The sequence below is a fragment of the Nipponia nippon genome, unplaced genomic scaffold, assembly GCF_047370975.1.
Source record: "Nipponia nippon isolate SJK-2023a ecotype South Korea unplaced genomic scaffold, ASM4737097v1 scaffold_1, whole genome shotgun sequence".
NCBI lineage: Eukaryota > Metazoa > Chordata > Aves > Pelecaniformes > Threskiornithidae > Nipponia > Nipponia nippon.
In genome coordinates this window covers 110,596,089-110,605,903 of record NW_028262290.1, presented here as the reverse complement: position 1 = coordinate 110,605,903, position 9,815 = coordinate 110,596,089, and positions in this window count along the sequence as shown.

Here is a 9,815-nt window from a genome sequence, read left to right as displayed (position 1 = left end):
ACCCAGCCGGTCCATAGCTTCTCCCGCAACGGCAGCGGGTCAAGGGATTCCCACCGTGAAAGTGTGTGGTCTGTGACAAAAAGAGAGGGCTACCGAGTGAAGCACAGAAAACATGTATGTGATTTATAGTGCAGGATAACTTCTGAAAGGAGATTAGGAGAAGTGAAAAGCATTATTCATTTCAGAGCATGCTCCTTATTGCCTCGGGGAATTTGTGTATAGCTTTACCAAAGGCCTAATGAAAGCTTTACTCAGTGACTAATTTTTTTTCACACCTATTTCTCTTTTTATAAATATTTTTCTCCCCACCCCTCCACTTCTTTTCATTTTGTTGAACACAGCAACACCTGCTGGCAGTGGTCCGGGAGTACTGCTGGAAAGACCCACTGATCTAACTCTTCAGACCAGCTGCCATTAAGCACTGCCAAGCCATATTAATGAGCTGCCTCTATTTTTACCCCTTCCTGCCAGAAAGGGCAATTGCTCTTGGGAAAGACTGTAGCTGTTTTTTTTTCTTTCTTTCTTTTTTTTCTGGCAGCTTCAGAATCCAGATAATCATTGTTCATTTAGTGAAGTTGGGATTTCTAACTTTAATTCTGATACCACTGATTGAGACCACGTAAAACATCGGAGTGATGCTGAGCCTGTCTTGCTGGCTCGCAGGCATATTTTAGTTCCCTGCTGGATCAGAAATAATTAAAGGAATGGGACTGAGAGAGAAAGGTTAGTACTCCAGCAACCTGTCTCTGTTTTTCCTAATTGTGGATTTTATCTTACAAACCATTAAAAAAAATGGCCCAATGCCACTTCATTATTCACCTAGTGGAGATTGTGTGATTTACTGGCTATTTTGGAATCCCAAATTGCACACAACAGTATTTGTGCGTCTCCATTCCTGCTTTGAGGAGCAGTCACTAGAAAACACATTGGCACAGATTTCTGTGTAAATCAGCTGGAATCTCACTCTGTTGTACTTTATTTTACTGTAATAGCAAGAAAAGATATGCCAGAAACTTATATTTAGAAGTGTTATGTTTCTACTTTTATGTAAGTGGACCAATTAAGGCCAGTCTTGCTGTTGCTGCTAACGCTAATGCTTATGTGCTGTTTAGATGGGCCAGTGATTTCAGTCGTAATTAGTGAGTTGGTCAAAAAATAAAGTTCATCTGAGTATAAGAACTCGGTCAAGAGGGTGGGGTAAAGAATAGCTTTCAAGTTCTCGCCTTTTTTCTTTTAATATTAATGGACGACACTTTTTGCAGGGGGGCAGGATAAGTATAAATGTTCTGTTTTAACAGAATTTTATATAAATTCAATCTGACTAACAGAAACAAGTATGCTAATTTTCTTTCTAAACTGTACCTATGTCTCCTGCCATGTCATTCACTAATCTTTTTTCTTGCCAACTTACAGAACAGTGAGCTGTTTCTGTAACAGGGATATTTGTATGTCCATGTTATTTTAGCATATGTGTTGCCATTTTACACTTAAAAATAAAACCCAGGAGATATGAATACATAAGCCAGGTGACACAGATGATGTTATTAGTGTGATGTGATATGACACAAATATGTTCTATAATCAGAGCTTGTTCAAAACTTTGCATTTGGGGGAAAACCTATTTACAAAGAGAATTTTCTTGAATTTATAGAGAGAATGAAGTTAAGTTATAACTGTAGAGGGTAGTCCAAAGAACTAAAGTTGTTCACACAGCTTGTTCATTTGACAGGCGATTTTTCAGTACATTACTGAAAAAGTTTGGTTTGTTTGTTTTTTTTTTTTCTTGAGAAACAGCTCTGTGATGTGTAAAATGTCTTGAGTGATGCTGTCTTCAAAGATATTTTCAGAGGTTATGATTAGAGTCACATCAGTGATTTAAACCACACAGGGAGGGAGCCCCAGATGACAGACCCTATTTGGTTCCAAGTAGGGTGAAAAATTTATGGCTAAAGTTAGAGCAGCATTTAACATTTATAGGTGAATTAAAGCTATTATTGAAAGGTAGAGTCCACGAAATTAATTTGCATGCTGTTGAAAACCCCAACTGTTGTACAAAATGTACATCAAAATCATTCCTTATGTAATTGTACTTCGATCAGTGGAGTTTCATCAAGGATACATTTGGGCCAGCTGCAAAATAATGTGGAATGGTTTTATTTCTCTGGCAAGCCTTGAATTCTCTGTTCTGTGTTCCTTTTACTACAGTTCGTCAAATCACAACACACACAACGGTGTAAGTACAGACTCCTGTTATCTTTTAGCTTTCAGGGCCAATTCTCGATACCGCTGAAGTTAGTGCTGACTTTGGGAGCAGAAGTCAGTTGAATCAAGCTTTGACTCTGAAGGTTTATATTAACCATTGGTGAATGGAAAGAGAAATAAGAAATCGTGTCTTAGATAAAAGCTGTTCAGATGATTATTCAGTGATGTACTTCCCAAAGTAATATTGCCTGTGGATTTTAGAAAGACTTAGAACTCTGTTTGCAAGAGGAGGGCTGGACCCTTAGTTAATGTAATCTGGGGTAGCTCTCCTGACTTCAGAGACTGGGCTACATCAGTAGATCTGATCTAAAGTCTTTTTTTTTATTTTGTTATTTTTTTATTTAACTTTTACCTATTAATGTCTGGTTTTTGGCTTTTCCTTTTAAAAACAGATCCCAGCTTTTGTATTGTAAGAAAGGTCCAATTTCATCTTGTTTTAGCTCCCTTGATGACAGGGATACATTTTGCCTATTATGTTTTGATTACTTCTAAATCTGCTGACGTGTGGGAGGGAATTGAGTGAAGCTCGTAAGCTTGCCACTTTCGTTGAGCTGAACTCAAGAAGAGGTTACTCTGGCAAATCTTCCAAGGTAGTCATCATGCACAGGCCATTGGGAAAAGCTGCAGTGTCACACATCGAGAGACGTTCCCTGTCTGTGAGAGTGGCCAGCAAAGAATTGGCATAAGCGAAATACTGAGGACAGCAACAAGTGGCTTAAAAAGGATATGTTGATCTTGTGCATCATTGCTGCTTTGTCCATTGTGAATCCCCTGTGGAGCAAATCACTGTGGAAAAGTAAATACATCCTGCAGTGAAAATGGTAAGGGGAAGCCTGACTGCTTACAACTGTTTACCGAGTAGAGTATTAGATGGGGACCCAGGAAATCTGGATTCTCTGGCTCTGCCCTTGACTGCTGGGTAAGAAGACAAGTACCTCATTTCCCCATCTGTAAAATGGAAAGAATCAAGATCCGTTCTGTGGGTCAGAAATGACAAACAAGTCCCTGCCGTTGTTTGGTTTCTCATGACCCTTTGGGATCTGAATGAAAGAAGCCATAGGGGGAGGCAGGGTGTGGGTGAGGATGCAGGCACCAGCTGAGCTTGTCTGACATCAAGTGGACTCTTGGTGCTCCCCATGCGTTCTGTCTTTCCTTGGTACCATCTTGGCACTAGCTTTCATTGCTGTCCTTCAGCGCTGCTTTCTGAAGCACCAGTGAGCTTCTAGGAGAGGCAGTTTCTAGCCCTGCCTTACACAGGAGGACCTGCTGGGGCTCTCTCAGGGTGAGCACGAACAAGTGTCTGTGTCTTCACTGAAAATCTCAATCCATCATTTTTGCCATTAATCACCCAATTCAGAAGCTCGTTGACTTGACATGGTGTCCAGCTAAAGCACATAATGTGCAGCAAGCAATGCCATGCTATATTCTTAATGCCAGCACTGGTTTTCATGTTGATTATTTAACATAATGTTTGGACTCATGTCCAATACAGACAGAGGTTACTTCTGAGGGATGGGTTGGGGTTCAGTGATTATTTTCAGGGAAACACAGGAAATTTCTGAGAGTGTTTCACATATGGGGAGGTGAGGAGAGTAAAATAAACAGTCATCATTTGTTGATGTAATGAGGCTGCCCCCTTCCCTACACACATACACACACGCACTGTTTTAACAAGCACTGGAGATGACCCTGAGTTTCCAGGTTCAAATGTAAATCTGCCTAAGTTTTGAGAATTTATCTCAGAATCTTCCTCAAATCTGGGGTTATAACACTTGAGATTTGACTTGGTAGCCCTGAGGTTAAACCTTTGGAATGGATATGGGGTCCTCAAATCTGGGTTTAATTCACTAATCCACTTGCGTTAATTTTTCTTATGTGACTTCACATTTTATGGTTGAAATTTTATCCTTGTGCAGGTGGGAGGTGCAACATGTAGACGGTTAAATACCTACTTGCCTGGTGTCTTTGCCTACAGACTACAATGCGCATGAACAATAAGGTTTAAGCCTGTTTATCCGTGAGCACAAAATTGTACCTGCCAAGCTCAGAGGTCTCGTAGAAGTGCTTTTGAAATGAGCTTTATAATGTCCTGTAACAGCTGGGGGAACAGAGGGTTGATAGGCAGCAGTGATGGCCAGTTGCCTAGAATATCAGTTCCTCTTCAATAACTTTTGTATGCCAACTATGAACTTATAAACAGTTATTTTCTTTATTCATTGTCTGCTTATTGGTGTCATGCCCTCGTGATGACTCCTGCTAAAAGGGGTGACATAAGGTAGCTCAGAATAAAGTTTTTGTGTGCAAACAGGGCTCATCTGTGTGTCCGTGCACACATTTTTTAATTGCTCCTTTGAAGCTGCCCATTCAGGGACAGTAACCAAGCATCTAGGAAGTATAAAACCAACAAAGAAGTGTTCAGATATTTCTCATGAAGCAGATTGTTTTGGGGGGGGTTAGTTCTGGTTCTTCCCCCCCCCCCCCCCCCCCAACTGAGTTTAGCTCCTGTGATCAGAGCCAAATTGACAGCTTTGAACAATAACATAATCTGCTTGCTCACAGCAGAGGTACAGCAGGGACAGCCACAGGACAGCCTTCCTCACCCACATTCTTGGGTACACAGAGACTAGCTCATGCCCTCGGTCCAACAAGTTCTTGGGACGCTCGGTAGAGCTGCCTGCTGTAGCGTCTTGCTTTGAGTGGGAGCTGAACTGAAAGAAGTGAAACCTTTCATACAAATCAGCAAATAGCCAGTCTGGAAGTGACATTCAGGGAAGTATTCCTGAAGGGTATCTGCAACCTAGGGAAAGAGGGGTCTCGGGGATATCATTTAGAGGTCTCCAAACTTATAAATTTAATGTGCAGTGGCAGTCCAAAAAGCCAACAAAAGGTTGGGTGTTGTCAGGAAGAGTGCTGAGAGCAAGACAGGGGGCACCATTTTGCTACTATATAAAGCACTGGTGCACCCACAGTGTGGGTGTTGTGTGCAGTTCTGGTCTCTGCATCACAAGAAGGACATCGTAGAGTTAGAGAAGAGCCACTAAAATGATTAAGGTTGTGGAGCAGCTGCTTAATAAGAAGAAATTGAAAGGTAGAGACTCTTCAGCTTGGAGAAGAGAAGGCTAAGAGAAGATATGCTTGGGGTTTAGAAGACAGCAGATAAGGTGAATGCCAAACTGTTATCCACAAAATCCTGCCGTACTAGGGGGAACTCGTTGAAACTAGTAAGAGAAGATTTAAAACAGATACAGTGCTTACACAATGGAGACTGAGCTTCTGGGATTTGTTGCCACAGGAGGCTCTGGAGGCAGACAGTATCACACAACTCAAAAAGGTCCATAAAAAATTACCAGAGGGAATAGGCAGGGACATATCCTTTAACGTCCTTAATACAACAATTGCGGGTGCTGGGGAGTTTGAAGGGACAGGCCCGCGGAAAGCGGCCAGGCTCACATTCTCTCTCCAAATAGCATCTACTGTTGCCGCTGTTGGAATGAGAAAAGGGGGTTAGATGGACCACCAGCAGGACCCTGCAGGGAGTTCCTCATGTCCTTACGTGGTAGTGAGGCGCTCCTGTCTCCATGCCATGGAAAGAAGAAGAAAGCTCCTGAAGGTGATTCAGAGCAAGACCTAACTGTTCCTGCCCTGAATCACCCTCAGAAAAGCCTATCTCTTGCCATCAATTTCAAAGGAAATCTATCCTAGACAAAAGTTAGTCTTGCGAATAACCATGTTAGTCACAACTGACACAGGTTGGGTTTGAACTGCTGATCTAGAACTGAAAAAAGTTTCATATAGAAAGACTCAATCCATACCCCTCACAGTCATTTTGATGAGTGTTTTTAAGAGCAAAAACACTGTATCAGAGCTCAGTATTATTATAATGATTATTGGTTAACTTTGATCACAGGCAATTGGAAACATTTCCTCAGCCAGTGATGTTGAAGCAGTACGTCAAGCTCTGGTTAAGATGAAAAGTTAAGAAAACATCTTTTGTATACGTTAGACTGCTTTCTCATAGTCTCAAAGCTGAATCACTGGGAAAGACTGCCTCTGCTGTCTAGCTGCAAAGCTGTTCTGAATTGCCCAGGTATGGCCAGATGTCCTAACATTTATGGGAAGCCTGCTGCATGTCACCGTCTGGAAACGGAAACAGGCTGTGAGGCTGGAATGGCAGGATGACGTCTGACTCGCAAAGAAGGGTGAAAGTCAGGAGGTGATTCTTCTATGTAAAGCTACCCCAGTAGCTTCCTTTGGGCACTCCAGCTCATAGAAATGAAATAACTGCTTAAGTGACAGTTTGGTATTTCATTACCTGATCTCTACATACAATGAGCTATTGAGACATGCAAATGTAGACATTTTTGGACATATGTTACTAGAGTTACAGATGTTGTGAGACATTTTTAGGTGTCTGCTGAAAATCTGATTACTCCAGAAAAAAAAAACAAAAGTTGTTACCAAGAATATTCTGAGATTCAAGAATAGGCTAAAATACAGTAAGAACTGCACAGAATCTAAGCTTGTCTTTTAAATGTGTTCTAACTGGGAAGATAAGTATGATCTGATCTGATTTATGCTACCTGATTACAGGTAGCATAAATAGATAGCATAGATTTATGCTACCTGATCTGTAGATCTTTTCAGAAATCAACTGGTTAATCACCACTATATCCTTTGAAATGGGTATGCGTCTTTTTTTTAACCTGGAAGATACAAGGTGGGAGCTTGCTCACAGTGCTTAATTCGCTGTCCAGGGCTACCAAAGAAGTCTGTGATCAGGATGGAAATGGGAACCTGCCATGGTTCCCAAGCTTTTCTTCCTACTTGCTAAAAGATGTTGCTACCTACTTATGAGCTATAAAACCATTCCAAGCTGCACAAAACCTCCAATAGAACATATTTAGGATACAGTTAACTGGTCTGTGGTTGAACATTTCAGTATCTGTAGTACTTCTCAGCTCATCTTCTGGCTGAGTTTCCAGATACTACCATTGGGACCATTATTCACTGATTCAATTTAGAAAATTTTTTTTGTTTCCCTCACAAGATGTCATTGTGAAAATGAGAAGCACAATGTTACTAGTGTTTGGATAAGTAAATGTTTAGCTTGCATACTCTATCTTTTGTTTAATTAATGTTCAAAAAAGGCATTTGAATTGTCCCAGCTCAGAGAACTTTTTAGTAATGTAATGTCAAACCTCTGCAGCTCCCATTTGGAACTGTTTTCTTAGTGCTTGCAGGACAGACAAGTTGAAAGTAGTGTCATACACCCTTTTTATTATCAGTGCAAATGCTGTCCACCTCACATGAAAAAGTTAGCTTGATAGAAAGAGTCCAAAGCAACTGACCTTCTCTCAGGGCACCTCATAGTTATATTCAGGGCTGCACAGTGCAAGTGCTGTTACTCTACAGGGGTAAGAATTCAGTTTACACTGGCAGTGCTTTCACAAGAGTATTCCAGTTCAGTTGGTAAATATTTCCAGGTGGTCAAGTCTAATTTTAGGGAGGGTAAATTTGCAAAGGTTAAACAGCAGGCAGGATTGCTATAAGTCTCTATCAATTTGAAAAAATAAAATGTAATTAAACACAGCATTCTTCCAGAGATTTACCAGAGGCTTGGCATTCTGCATTCCACGTCTAACATTTTTGTGTTGTTGGTGTTGAAATCCATGCTCCAAAGATGCCTAAGTTCCTTTTGTAAAGGTATTCTGGAATTAGCAATGAAGAAAAAAGTTATTATAATACCAGCAAATGAGGCAGAAAATGGGAATCATGCAGCTTTATGTTGGAAAGTCCATTGGGGTATTTTGTGACCAGTTTTGAGTTTGTGTGTGTGCATTTATTTAATGAATAGAGAAAGGCAAGAGCTTGCTGTAGGCCAACTGAAACATATTGCAACTGTAAAACGAAGCAGAAGAGTTAAAATGGTGGGTCCTATTCAAAAGTTCCACCAGAAGTGTCCTTCCAGTTTCAAGGGCCCTTTGTGCCATCAGATGCTGTTAGCCCCTTGTTAGTCATTGCTAGAGAAAAAAACCTCAACAACACACAACTAAGTTTGGTCAGTTTGCTCAGCTGCTGTTGATGTCACCCCTTGCCCACTAAGAGTAAGTTACTGTAATAATCCTCCCCTTTTATTAATCATTACTTTGTAGAAAGCAAGAACTGGGTGACATCATTGTTGAAGAGGACTGGCTAACTCATGCTCAGCTTTAGTCAGCTTTGCTATAACATCTCTCGCATGTCATATGAAAATAATTACCAGCTCTCACTTTCCATGTCTGACCAATCATCCCCTTTTTTCCTCTTTATGAGGCTACAGGCCTCTCCCTATTTCAGACACCTGCTGAAGGTGTAATCTATTTAGAGATGAAAGAGAATATCTTTAACTGGAAGCTGGGACGTTCCAGGGGATCCTCATAGGATGAAGTCACTTGCCATATAAAACATTAGTGGTATTTATTATAGTGAAAACATCATCTTCCATAGCATAACACATTAAAGCGCTTCAGATACAGGCTATCATCATACTCTGAATGTGACTTCAGCATTGGTACATTCCACTATGTATTTTCTGCTCTGCTTTTGTTTTGGATAACATAAAATGTTTGTCTGCTTGTACATTTATCTATATAAAAAGGCAAATAAGCCAAATTTCAAGGGCAATTTTTCCACTGTTGATTTTTTGAAGGTTATTTAATGAGTTATTTTGCTAAGAAGCCAATGTCTTTCTAGTCTTGCTGACCTATTGCCTAAGACCAAGGAAGAGAGAGACTCTACCCTTCACTTTTAATTCCATATTTCAGTCATTTTGAAGCCAAAAGATACCTTCTTACTTCAAGAGAAGTGCAGTTGAGAAGAGGAATTTAGACAATAAGGGAGGGTTATTTCATTAGAGCAAGTGATTCCTTCACACTGGGGAAGGAAATACAGGCAGGACTTCGAGTTAGCTGAAAAGAGCAAAGAAGTAGCCATGACTGAATGAATGAGAAGGACTAGACAGACAGGTCAAACATACAGGTAGATGAACTTCAACAAAACAGCTGGCAATGAGATGGATATTTCAATAGCTTTTGGGTTTTTTTCCATATTGTCTGTTAGAATGGGTACATTTCCTTTTGGACAGAAGACATTATTGGAGAGATTGGTCACAAATATATACCTTTTCCTCTAAAGATCTAATTTAATTTCTATTACAATCAAAGGCAAAACTCTTTGACTTCAGCTCAACTGGAGTAAGTCTTGGGTCGTGCTTGCTATGGTCAACAGTCATTTCTAGCTCTTCAACTTTGTGGTATTTGAACTTATGCAAAATAGTTGTGATGGTCTCTCTCCCTTTCCAAGTAGGCTGGCTAGTTCCTCAAGAAAACATCACAACATGATATAATTGCAGAATAATAGATTTAACATCATATGATCCAGGCTCACCTCCTTCAAGATAAAAGATGTAGAATTTCACTCACTGATACCTGCATTCCCATCTCTCCAATGTGACCAAGTGCTGATTTTCACAAATATGTCCACTCTTGATAACAAAGATCCTAAGGACTGCATTC